The sequence below is a fragment of the Xyrauchen texanus genome, chromosome 47 (genome assembly GCF_025860055.1).
Source record: "Xyrauchen texanus isolate HMW12.3.18 chromosome 47, RBS_HiC_50CHRs, whole genome shotgun sequence".
NCBI lineage: Eukaryota > Metazoa > Chordata > Actinopteri > Cypriniformes > Catostomidae > Xyrauchen > Xyrauchen texanus.
In genome coordinates this window covers 69444-82500 of record NC_068322.1, presented here as the reverse complement: position 1 = coordinate 82500, position 13057 = coordinate 69444, and the positions used below count along the sequence as shown (strand labels likewise).

The 13057-nt window shown below is 48.1% G+C and overlaps 1 protein-coding gene across 1 annotated transcript in view; it reads left to right on the top strand.

Moving 5' to 3' along the window:
• LOC127638692 (transmembrane protein 60-like) overlaps nucleotides 1-258 on the top strand; it is an 879-nt gene extending 621 nt beyond the window's left edge. The window contains exon 2 of the mRNA XM_052120326.1: nucleotides 1-258. This exon is cut by the window's left edge and continues 398 nt beyond it. The gene's annotated coding sequence lies outside the window, so the exon portion shown is untranslated.
• Nucleotides 259-13057: the final 12799 nt, after the last annotated feature.

Genomic DNA, 13057 nt, shown 5'->3' with positions numbered 1-13057 from the left:
ACTCCAGAACGGTTCGGATGCTTTTGGACTAATTGTACAGTGGAAGTGAAGCGTGTATCGGACTGTTCCATGTTGAGGTTTCTGTCAATTATCGAACATATGTGCTTGTATTTGAACGCAGTCATTTGGTGACAATAGACTGTTTCCTGTAGTTCATTTTGGTAAATGTAATCCTTTGGGTAAAAGAGTGTCAAATGTAATTGTGCTCAATTCAATGTCGGTTCATTAAAGTGTTCAAAAGAATTATTTCACATTGAAGCTGCTATTAAAATATAAATAATTTGATCAGTTTCAGCAAATAAGTTACAACCCATACTCATCCTTCCATTGGAAACATATGGGGATGGGATGATCATTGCCTATTTATGATTTATCAATGGGATCTTGTGTTGTGAAATCGGTTCTTATAGTCCGTGTGTTGGTGCAGGAGAAATGGGCGACTTTGACAAGGGCCAGACGACTGGATCAGAGCATCTCTGAAACGGTGAGGGGTGCTCCCGGTCAGCAGTGGTGAGCACCTACATACAGGGATGCGAGTCACAGAACATCAGTGCATCACAGCCTGACCGGTCAGAGTGCCCGTGATGACCCGTCCATCTTTGAAAGTGCCTACAATGGGCATGGACGTGTCAGAACTGGACCTGGAAGGTCGCCTGGTCCAATGAGTCCAGTTTTCTTTTACATCACGTGGACGGCCGTAGACGTCGTTTACCTGAGAAAGTGATGGCACCCGGATGCACTGCGTGCGAGAAGACAGTGGCGGGAGAGTCATGGGGAAACCCTGGGCATCAATATGCCATGTGCCACCTACCTAACCCTAGTAGCAGCCCAGGTACACCCCTTCATGGCAACGGTATTCCCCAATGGATGTGTCCTCTTTCAGCAGGATATTGCCACACATTGTTCAGAAATGAGGAACATGGTAAAGAGTTCAAGGTGTTGACCTCCAAATGTCCAAAAAGGGATGTGCTGGACCAACAAGTCTGATCCATAGAGGCTCCACCTCTCAACTTACAGGACTTGAAGGATCTGCTGCAAATGTCTTGGTGCCAGAAGCAACAGGACACCTTCAGAGGTCTTGTGGACTCCATGTCCCGGCGGGTCAGTGCTGTTTTGGCGGCACGAGGGTGACCTACACAATATTAGACATGTGGTCATGATGTTTTGGATCATCAGTGTACATTATTTTAGAGATCATTCTAGCTCTATAAAATCACACACACACTCACCCACAGAGACACATAGAATTACACACAGACACACTCAACCACCCACAGAATCTCACACACACACACATTGATACACTCACAGAATCACACACACATAGAATCACACACCCACACACTGATACACTCACAGAATCACCCACCCACACTGATACACTCACAGAATCACACACCCACACACTGATACACTCACAGAATCACACACCCACACTGATACACTCACAGAATCACACACCCACACACTGATACACTCACAGAATCACACACCCACACACTGATACACTCACAGAATCACACACCCACACTGATACACTCACAGAATCACACACCCACACACTGATACACTCACAGAATCACACACCCACACTGATACACTCACAGAATCACACACCCACACACTGATACACTCACAGAATCACACACCCACACACTGATACACTCACAGAATCACACACCCACACACTGATACACTCACAGAATCACACACCCACACTGATACACTCACAGAATCACACACCCACACTGATACACTCACAGAATCACACACCCACACACTGATACACTCACAGAATCACACACCCACACTGATACACTCACAGAATCACACACCCACACTGATACACTCACAGAATCACACACCCACACTGATACACTCACAGAATCACACACACACACTGATACACTCACAGAATCACACACCCACACACTGATACACTCCCAGAATCACACACCCACACACTGATACACTCACAGAATCACACACCCACACACTGATACACTCACAGAATCACACACCCACACACTGATACACTCACAGAATCACACACCCACACTGATACACTCACAGAATCACCCACCCACACTGATACACTCCCAGAATCACACACCCACACTGATACACTCACAGAATCACACACACACACTGATACACTCACAGAATCACACACCCACACTGATACACTCACAGAATCACACACCCACACACTGATACACTCACAGAATCACACACCCACACACTGATACACCCCCAGAATTACACACCCACACTGATACACTCACAGAATCACCCACCCACACACTGATACACTCACAGAATCACACACCCACACACTGATACACTCCCAGAATTACACACCCACACTGATACACTCACAGAATCACACACACACCCACTGATACACTCCCAGAATTACACACCCACACTGATACACTCACAGAATCACACACCCACACACTGATACACTCACAGAATCACACACCCACACTGATACACTCACAGAATCACACACCCACACTGATACACTCCCAGAATCACCCACCCACACTGATACACTCCCAGAATCACACACCCACACTGATACACTCCCAGAATCACACACCCACACTGATACACTCACAGAATCACACACACACACACTGATACACTCCCAGAATCACACACCCACACTGATACACTCCCAGAATCACACACCCACACTGATACACTCCCAGAATCACACACCCACACTGATACACTCCCAGAATCACACACCCACACTGATACACTCCCAGAATCACACACCCACACTGATACACTCCCAGAATCACACACCCACACACTGATACACTCCCAGAATCACACACCCACACTGATACACTCCCAGAATCACACACCCACACTGATACACTCCCAGAATCACACACCCACACTGATACACTCACAGAATCACACACCCACACTGATACACTCACAGAATCACACACACACACTGATACACTCACAGAATCACACACCCACACACTGATACACTCACAGAATCACACACCCACACACTGATACACTCACAGAATCACCCACCCACACTGATACACTCCCAGAATCACACACCCACACACTGATACACTCCCAGAATCACACACCCACACTGATACACTCCCAGAATCACACACCCACACACTGATACACTCCCAGAATCACACACCCACACTGATACACTCCCAGAATCACACACCCACACTGATACACTCACAGAATCACACACCCACACTGATACACTCACAGAATCACACACCCACACACTGATACACTCACAGAATCACACACCCACACACTGATACACTCACAGAATCACACACCCACACACTGATACACTCACAGAATCACACACCCACACACTGATACACTCCCAGAATCACCCACCCACACTGATACACTCCCAGAATCACACACCCACACACTGATACACTCACAGAATCACACACCCACACTGATACACTCCCAGAATCACCCACACACACTGATACACTCCCAGAATCACACACCCACACACTGATACACTCACAGAATCACACACCCACACACTGATACACTCACAGAATCACACACCCACACTGATACACTCCCAGAATCACACACCCACACTGATACACTCACAGAATCACACACCCACACTGATACACTCACAGAATCACACACCCACACACTGATACACTCACAGAATCACACACCCACACACTGATACACTCACAGAATCACACACCCACACACTGATACACTCACAGAATCACACACCCACACACTGATACACTCACAGAATCACACACCCACACTGATACACTCCCAGAATCACACACCCACACTGATACACTCCCAGAATCACACACCCACACACTGATACACTCCCAGAATCACACACCCACACACTGATACACTCCCAGAATCACACACCCACACACTGATACACTCCCAGAATCACACACACCCACACTGATACACTCCCAGAATCACACACACCCACACTGATACACTCCCAGAATCACACACCCACACTGATACACTCCCAGAATCACACACCCACACTGATACACTCACAGAATCACACACCCACACTGATACACTCACAGAATCACACACCCACACACTGATACACTCACAGAATCACACACCCACACACTGATACACTCACAGAATCACACACCCACACTGATACACTCCCAGAATCACACACCCACACTGATACACTCCCAGAATCACACACCCACACTGATACACTCCCAGAATCACACACCCACACTGATACACTCCCAGAATCACCCACCCACACTGATACACTCACAGAATCACACCCACACACTGATACACTCCCAGAATCACCCACCCACACTGATACACTCCCAGAATCACCCCCACACACTGATACACTCCCAGAATCACCCACCCACACTGATACACTCACAGAATCACACACACACACTGATACACTCCCAGAATCACACACCCACACTGATACACTCACAGAATCACACACCCACACTGATACACTCACAGAATCACACACCCACACACTGATACACTCACAGAATCACACACCCACACTGATACACTCCCAGAATCACACACCCACACTGATACACTCCCAGAATCACACACCCACACACTGATACACTCACAGAATCACACACCCACACTGATACACTCCCAGAATCACACACCCACACTGATACACTCACAGAATCACACACCCACACTGATACACTCCCAGAATCACCCACCCACACTGATACACTCCCAGAATCACACACCCACACTGATACACTCACAGAATCACACACCCACACTGATACACTCACAGAATCACACACCCACACTGATACACTCCCAGAATCACACACCCACACTGATACACTCCCAGAATCACACACCCACACTGATACACTCCCAGAATCACACACCCACACTGATACACTCCCAGAATCACACACCCACACTGATACACTCCCAGAATCACACACCCACACTGATACACTCCCAGAATCACACACCCACACTGATACACTCACAGAATCACACACCCACACTGATACACTCCCAGAATTACACACCCACACTGATACACTCCCAGAATCACACACCCACACTGATACACTCCCAGAATCACACACCCACACTGATACACTCACAGAATCACACACCCACACTGATACACTCCCAGAATCACCCACCCACACTGATACACTCCCAGAATCACCCACCCACACTGATACACTCACAGAATCACAAACACACACACACTGATACACTCACAGAATCACACACCCACACTGATACACTCACAGAGTCACACACCCACCCACCCACACTGATACACTCACAGAATCACACACACACACACACACACTGATACACTCACAGAATCACACACACACACACACACACTGATACACTCACAGAATCACACACACACACCCACACACTGATACACTCCCAGAATCACACACACACACACTGATACACTCCCAGAATCACCCACACACACTGATACACTCACAGAATCACACACCCACACTGATACACTCCCAGAATCACACACACACCCACACTGATACACTCCCAGAATCACACACACACCCACACTGATACACTCCCAGAATCACACACCCACACTGATACACTCCCAGAATCACACACCCACACTGATACACTCACAGAATCACACACCCACCCACCCACACTGATACACTCACAGAATCACACACACACACACTGATACACTCACAGACACACACACACTGATACACTCACAGAATCACACACACACACACACACTGATACACTCCCAGAATCACACACCCACACACTGATACACTCCCAGAATCACACACCCACACTGATACACTCACAGAATCACACACCTACACTGATACACTCACAGAATCACACACCCACACACTGATACACTCACAGAATCACACACCCACACTGATACACTCACAGAATCACACACCCACCCACCCACACTGATACACTCACAGAGTCACACACCCACCCACCCACACTGATACACTCCCAGAATCACACACCCACACACTGATACACTCACAGAATCACACACCCACACTGATACACTCACAGAATCACACACCCACACTGATACACTCACAGAATCACACACCCACACTGATACACTCCCAGAATCACACACCCACCCACCCACACTGATACACTCACAGAATCACACACACACACACTGATACACTCACAGACACACACACACTGATACACTCCCAGAATCACACACACACACACACACACTGATACACTCCCAGAATCACACACCCACACACTGATACACTCCCAGAATCACACACCCACACTGATACACTCCCAGAATCACACACCCACACTGATACACTCCCAGAATCACACACCCACACTGATACACTCACAGAATCACACACCCACACTGATACACTCACAGAATCACACACCCACACTGATACACTCACAGAATCACACACCCACACTGATACACTCACAGAATCACACACCCACACTGATACACTCACAGAATCACACACACACCCACACTGATACACTCCCAGAATCACACACACACCCACACTGATACACTCCCAGAATCACACACCCACACTGATACACTCCCAGAATCACACACCCACACTGATACACTCCCAGAATCACACCCACACACTGATACACTCCCAGAATCACACACCCACACACTGATACACTCCCAGAATCACACACCCACACACTGATACACTCCCAGAATCACACACCCACACCGATACACTCCCAGAATCACCCACACACCCACACACACTGATACACTCACAGAATCACACACCCACACTGATACACTCCCAGAATCACACCCACACACTGATACACTCACAGAATCACACACCCACACACTGATACACTCCCAGAATCACACACACACACTGATACACTCCCAGAATCACACACCCACACTGATACACTCCCAGAATCACACACCCACACTGATACACTCCCAGAATCACCCACCCACACTGATACACTCACAGAATCACACACACACACTGATACACTCACAGAATCACACACACACACTGATACACTCACAGAATCACACACACACACTGATACACTCACAGAATCACACACACACACTGATACACTCACAGAATCACACACCCACACTGATACACTCCCAGAATCACCCACCCACACTGATACACTCCCAGAATCACACACCCACACTGATACACTCACAGAATTACACACACACCCACACACACACACACACACACTGATACACTCACAGAATCACCCACACACACTGATACACTCACAGAATCACACACACACTGATACACTCACAGAATCACACACCCACACTGATACACTCACAGAATCACACACACACACTGATACACTCACAGAATCACACACCCACACACTGATACACTCACAGAATCACCCACACACCCACACACACTGATACACTCACAGAATCACCCACACACACTGATACACTCACAGAATCACACACACACTGATACACTCCCAGAATCACACACACACACTGATACACTCCCAGAATCACACACCCACACTGATACACTCCCAGAATCACACACCCACACTGATACACTCACAGAATCACACACCCACACTGATACACTCACAGAATCACACACCCACACTGATACACTCACAGAATCACACACACCCACACTGATACACTCACAGAATCACACACACACACTGATACACTCCCAGAATCACACACACACACTGATACACTCCCAGAATCACCCACCCACACTGATACACTCCCAGAATCACCCACCCACACTGATACACTCACAGAATCACACACCCACACTGATACACTCACAGAATCACACACACACACTGATACACTCACAGAATCACACACACACACTGATACACTCACAGAATCACACACCCACACTGATACACTCCCAGAATCACACACCCACACACTGATACACTCCCAGAATCACACACCCACACACTGATACACTCCCAGAATCACACACACACACACTGATACACTCCCAGAATCCACACACACCCACACTGATACACTCCCAGAATCACACACACCCACACTGATACACTCCCAGAATCACACACCCACACTGATACACTCCCAGAATCACACACCCACACTGATACACTCACAGAATCACACACCCACACACTGATACACTCACAGAATCACACACCCACACTGATACACTCACAGAATCACACACCCACACTGATACACTCCCAGAATCACACACACACACTGATACACTCACAGAATCACACACCCACACTGATACACTCACAGAATCACACACCACACACTGATACACTCACAGAATCACACACCCACACTGATACACTCACAGAATCACACACCCACACTGATACACTCCCAGAATCACACACCCACACTGATACACTCCCAGAATCACACACCCACACTGATACACTCCCAGAATCACACACCCACACTGATACACTCCCAGAATCACACCACCCACACTGATACACTCACAGAATCACACACCACACACACTGATACACTCCCAGAATCACCCACCCACACTGATACACTCCCAGAATCACCACACACACACTGATACACTCCCAGAATCACCACACCCACACTGATACACTCACAGAATCACACACACACACTGATACACTCCCAGAATCACACACCCACACTGATACACTCACAGAATCACACACCCACACTGATACACTCACAGAATCACACACCCACACACTGATACACTCACAGAATCACACACCCACACTGATACACTCCCAGAATCACACACCCACACACTGATACACTCACAGAATCACACACCCACACTGATACACTCCCAGAATCACCCACCCACACTGATACACTCCCAGAATCACACACCCACACTGATACACTCACAGAATCACACACCCACACTGATACACTCCCAGAATCACCCACCCACACTGATACACTCCCAGAATCACACACCCACACTGATACACTCCCAGAATCACACACCCACACACTGATACACTCACAGAATCACACACCCACACACTGATACACTCACAGAATCACACACCCACACTGATACACTCCCAGAATCACACACCCACACACTGATACACTCCCAGAATCACACACCACACACTGATACACTCACAGAATCACACACCACACACTGATACACTCACAGAATCACACACACCCACACACACTGATACACTCCCAGAATCACCCACACACACTGATACACTCACAGAATCACACACCCACACTGATACACTCCCAGAATCACACACACACACACTGATACACTCCCAGAATCACACACCCACACTGATACACTCCCAGAATCACACACCCACACTGATACACTCACAGAATCACACACCCACACTGATACACTCACAGAATCACACACCACACACTGATACACTCACAGAATCACACACACCCACACTGATACACTCACAGAATCACACACACACACTGATACACTCCCAGAATCACACACCACACACTGATACACTCCCAGAATCACCCACCCACACTGATACACTCCCAGAATCACCCACCCACACTGATACACTCACAGAATCACACACCCACACTGATACACTCACAGAATCACACACACACACTGATACACTCACAGAATCACACACACACACTGATACACTCACAGAATCACACACCCACACTGATACACTCCCAGAATCACACACCCACACACTGATACACTCCCAGAATCACACACCCACACACTGATACACTCCCAGAATCACACACCCACACACTGATACACTCCCAGAATCACACACACCCACACTGATACACTCCCAGAATCACACACACCCACACTGATACACTCCCAGAATCACACACCCACACTGATACACTCCCAGAATCACACACCCACACTGATACACTCACAGAATCACACACCCACACACTGATACACTCACAGAATCACACACCCACACTGATACACTCACAGAATCACACACCCACACTGATACACTCCCAGAATCACACACACACACTGATACACTCACAGAATCACACACACCCACACTGATACACTCACAGAATTACACACCCACACACTGATACACTCACAGAATTACACACCCACACACTGATACACTCACAGAATCACACACCCACACTGATACACTCCCAGAATCACACACCCACACTGATACACTCCCAGAATCACACACCCACACTGATACACTCCCAGAATCACACACCCACACTGATACACTCCCAGAATCACCCACCCACACTGATACACTCACAGAATCACACCCACACACTGATACACTCCCAGAATCACCCACCCACACTGATACACTCCCAGAATCACCCCCACACACTGATACACTCCCAGAATCACCCACCCACACTGATACACTCACAGAATCACACACACACACTGATACACTCCCAGAATCACACACCCACACTGATACACTCACAGAATCACACACCTACACTGATACACTCACAGAATCACACACCCACACTGATACACTCCCAGAATCACACACCCACACACTGATACACTCACAGAATCACACACACACACTGATACACTCACAGAATCACACACCCACACTGATACACTCACAGAATCACACACCCACACACTGATACACTCACAGAATCACACACACACACTGATACACTCACAGAATCACACACACACACTGATACACTCACAGAATCACACACACACACTGATACACTCACAGAATCACACCCACACACTGATACACTCCCAGAATCACACACCCACACACTGATACACTCACAGAATCACACACCCACACTGATACACTCCCAGAATCACCCACCCACACTGATACACTCCCAGAATCACACACCCACACTGATACACTCACAGAATCACACACCCACACTGATACACTCACAGAATCACACACCCACACTGATACACTCACAGAATCACACACCCACACTGATACACTCACAGAATCACACACCCACACTGATACACTCCCAGAATCACACACCCACACTGATACACTCACAGAATCACACACCCACACTGATACACTCACAGAATCACACACCCACACTGATACACTCCCAGAATCACACACCCACACTGATACACTCACAGAATCACACACCCACACTGATACACTCACAGAATCACACACCCACACTGATACACTCCCAGAATCACCCACCCACACTGATACACTCCCAGAATCACACACCCACACTGATACACTCCCAGAATCACACACCCACACACTGATACACTCACAGAATCACACACCCACACACTGATACACTCACAGAATCACACACCCACACTGATACACTCCCAGAATCACACACCCACACACTGATACACTCACAGAATCACACACCCACACTGATACACTCCCAGAATCACACACCCACACTGATACACTCCCAGAATCACACACCCACACTGATACACTCACAGAATCACACACCTACACTGATACACTCCCAGAATCACCCACCCACACACTGATACACTCCCAGAATCACACACCCACACTGATACACTCACAGAATCACACACCCACACTGATACACTCACAGAATCACACACCCACACTGATACACTCACAGAATCACACACCCACACTGATACACTCCCAGAATCACACACCCACACTGATACACTCCCAGAATCACACACCCACACTGATACACTCCCAGAATCACACACCCACACTGATACACTCCCAGAATCACACACCCACACTGATACACTCCCAGAATCACACACCCACACTGATACACTCACAGAATCACACACCCACACTGATACACTCCCAGAATCACACACCCACACTGATACACTCCCAGAATCACACACCCACACTGATACACTCCCAGAATCACACACCCACACTGATACACTCCCAGAATCACACACCCACACTGATACACTCCCAGAATCACACACCCACACTGATACACTCCCAGAATCACACACCCACACTGATACACTCCCAGAATCACACACCCACACTGATACACTCCCAGAATCACACACCCACACTGATACACTCCCAGAATCACCCACCCACACTGATACACTCCCAGAATCACCCACCCACACTGATACACTCCCAGAATCACCCACCCACACTGATACACTCCCAGAATCACCCACCCACACTGATACACTCACAGAATCACACACACACACACTGATACACTCACAGAATCACACACCCACACTGATACACTCACAGAGTCACACACCCACCCACCCACACTGATACACTCACAGAATCACACACACACACACACACACTGATACACTCACAGAATCACACACCCACACACTGATACACTCCCAGAATCACACACACACACACTGATACACTCCCAGAATCACCCACACACACTGATACACTCACAGAATCACACACCCACACTGATACACTCCCAGAATCACACACACACCCACACTGATACACTCCCAGAATCACACACACACCCACACTGATACACTCCCAGAATCACACACCCACACTGATACACTCCCAGAATCACACACCCACCCACCCACACTGATACACTCACAGAATCACACACACACACACTGATACACTCACAGAATCACACACCCACACACTGATACACTCACAGAATCACACACCCACACACTGATACACTCACAGAATCACACACCCACACTGATACACTCACAGAATCACACACCCACCCACCCACACTGATACACTCACAGAGTCACACACCCACCCACCCACACTGATACACTCCCAGAATCACACACCCACACACTGATACACTCACAGAATCACACACCCACACTGATACACTCACAGAATCACACACCCACACTGATACACTCACAGAATCACACACCCACACTGATACACTCCCAGAATCACACACCCACCCACCCACACTGATACACTCACAGAATCACACACACACACACTGATACACTCACAGACACAC